Below are 3,436 nucleotides of genomic sequence, written 5' to 3'. Positions count from 1 at the left end.
TGTGTTAATAGATAGTTAGTTACATATCATATACTAAGGTGACACTTTAAAAGATGGAGTTTTGAAGTGTTTTGTTTATGTTTTTTTGAACATTTTCTCTTCATACCTCAAGCAATATGAAAGGTATGCTTTGAGAAATCAAGATTTTGGTGTGCTTGATGTTAGGAACAGTTACTTGACCCTTCCTTGGGTAACAACTTGTAGGCTTTGTAAGTCACTAAATTTAGTTGGGTGATTCTCCAGCTACATTTAGATTTTATGCTTACCTTATGTTAATTTTTTTACCTCTTGTAGTTGTGTGGTGCGTGCTAATGTAATGGATTTGGTTTGAGGTATGTGTCTATGCAAACTTGCAATTAGTTACCTAAAGAAAGTAAACTCATATACTTCCCTTTGTATGCAAAAATCTCTCATTGTTTTCGGCATCAGTACTCTGTTTGCTCTGCAGTTCCATACACTTAAAATTATGGAACAAGTTCAAATTAACATCAATTTGACATGAATAGAGAAAGCTGTAATTTAGAAAATACTCTTAATTGTTAAGTTACACTTTATTAATCACTTATTACTTAGAAAATAACTAAAGCTTAGAGTTTAATAGGTGTCTGTTAATAATACTATTAACTTAATAGTTAATGGTGTAACTTCCCATGTATTACTTAGCGCAGGTAATTATTGTATTCAACTGTTTATTATTTTAAGTAATCTTCAGCTTTCTTTTGGTACATAAGTAATTTTATGCTACATATTTACCTCCAAAATTTCCCTCTCTCTTTCATAATCATGTATGGTCTTATTCTTGTACAATTTTGTACTATTTAGCACCTTGGACATTGAGTTTTCGAGTTTTTTTAAAAAAAATTAGTGATTAAATTATATAATAAGTAAAGTTTATGAGGTGTTTTTAGACTTTTCTCTAAAAAATTGTTGAAGAGAATAATCTCTTACTTAAAAGTTAGGAATTTTTTTTATAGACGTAATTCCAAAATAGAATTCCTATTTGAACGTTAAATTTTGAATTCGGGAAAGTTTGTTGAAGAGAATAATCACTTACTTAGAAGTTAGGATTTTTTTTCATTTCCTTTAAAGTTCCCTAATTAAATGAAAATAGGTTTGAAGAACTTTAATTAATGCAAGGAGATGTATCAATTGTATCATCTCCATGATACAAACAACAACCTAAGTTAAACTAATATACAAACTTCTAATGCACGTTAGAAATTCTCTAACTTACACATTCACCATAATTCTCTACTTATAATTCTTTGTTTCTTGAAATGTTCGAGACTATTTTCATTCATGTTTTGTATTACTACATTTTATAACTCATTGCTAACAATAATAAATAATGAAAAGAATTAAATGTTCAAAATGATCGGGGACAAGTGGACATAAACAAAGGGATATGATTAACAAATCGTTTTATTGGAGCTACACTTCTTGTCTTAAAACATGCATATTAAATCTAATACGTATAATGTCTAACACTTTTCTCATTCTTCACTCATTTGAATCATAACTTGTTTGATTCTTCACTTATTCAATTTCTTCACTTATCTTAATTTTCCATTTCTCTAAATTCACCGCTCATCCGAGCTTTTCAAGAATTCCCTTTTGTTGTTCTGCAATGCCCCACTCGAATTTGTAAGAAATATTCTCCTTGAGCAAAACATTTTCCATAAGGCTCAACATAAACAAAGATGTCTAAAAACAGAAACATTGGATAATAAGTAAAATTCAGATTTAACTATACTAGCTGATAGTCTTAAACTTTATTTCTAACATCAAATCATACATAACATTTTCTTAAGTGTAGTCATAAAGCTAGTGCATTAAAAATTATGAATATTCATCCTACTATAGTAAATACTCTAAAAATGTTTTCCCAAAATTTTATAGGAAATGACCTACTCCCACGTTCACATAGGCCGCTCTATCAAGAGAACTCTTTTAGGTAGATGCTCTAAATAGAATATAAACATCATTGATACATTATATTATCTCGTCCTCTTATCCCTTTAGGAATCATGCTTATTATTTTATAATAATCATGTTCTATGTTATATCACTTAATGATTGATTTTTACCGGTTGCACTTGATTTTTTGGGATTTCAAGTCTTTTAGGTCAGATTGTTTCATGAATAACTCCAGTTCTAAAGAAAATAGTCTCAATCTTTTAGAAGTATTCTAAACTTTTTCTCTAATTAATTCCATCACAATGGATCAACACAGTTGTATTGATTTTTACATTGAGAACATTTTCTATCAAACTTCTTCGCCAACTTGCTTCTTTATTACTAGTTAGTATTGTAATTTCATATTCCGCACTGGGTTGAGTTAGGATAGTTTATTTGTTTGACTTCCAAGAAATAACTCATTCAACTATGCTAAGCATATAGCTAACGATCTCTTTAGAATCATTTGAAAGAGTGTTCTGATTTCCATTGCATATCCTTCAAGAACATCGGGAAACTTTTGATAATGTAACTCATATTGCCTCAACTGGGCATAAAGGGGGGTTTATGCTTCTGTTCACAAACATGTGGTGGCGATTCCAACTTTTTGGGAGAGAGTGAAATCTTGTCATTTCCATTACATCTTTTCAGTCATGGAGGTCGAGAGATCGGGCATGATAAACACTAAGATAAAATTCAGTGTTGTAGTTCTAAAGCCTAAATGGCAAGAATTTCAAAAATTAGATCTGCAACACAAATTTAAAACCCATCATCTTGAATTGGGAGCCACAAGGAAATCAAAATTGAAAGTAGTGTCACCTAATATATATGACACTTGTGAATTGTTTGTGTTGGGATATAATGTATGCCCAAGAATCAATTTGTCATGTTTATAATAATAAAGTTATATGTATTATCATCTTAATATCATATTCATTATTTATCAAAATAATTAATATGAAAATTCCTTGATTAAAATTAGAGATTTATTATTATAATAGAGATTATAATAATGAGAAATAAATCTTTTATAATTTTAATCCAAATCGTTCTTGATCATAGGATTATTGAGCTTAGGATACTATTAATCCGGATAGATCAATATATGTGTAATGGTCTTTATTAGATAATGATTAATATATCTCATTTATTAAATAACACATATAAATGGTGCATATAGAGATATGACTATTGAACTGACTCAAAAGAGAATTCCTAATGATTAATATATTACATTTGAATTGTCAATAGGATATTCTTGTGAAGAAATATATATTTTCCTTAGACTTGAGATTATCATAGTAATTAACAAGTTATTTATTATATTTTGATATCGGACACCTAATGCCTTATGATATTAGTTGAATGATTATTAGGTATAATTAAATCCTTGTAGAATTAGTGACTAATCAAGAAAGAATCCATCAACTCGTGGTAATGAGTTTGAACTCTATAGAAATAAAGACATTGGCCAAGGGAA

This window comes from Lupinus angustifolius, chromosome LG07 (assembly GCF_001865875.1).
Source record: "Lupinus angustifolius cultivar Tanjil chromosome LG07, LupAngTanjil_v1.0, whole genome shotgun sequence".
In the NCBI taxonomy this organism is placed as follows: Eukaryota; Viridiplantae; Streptophyta; class Magnoliopsida; order Fabales; family Fabaceae; genus Lupinus; species Lupinus angustifolius.
This window is presented reverse-complemented; position numbering follows the sequence as displayed.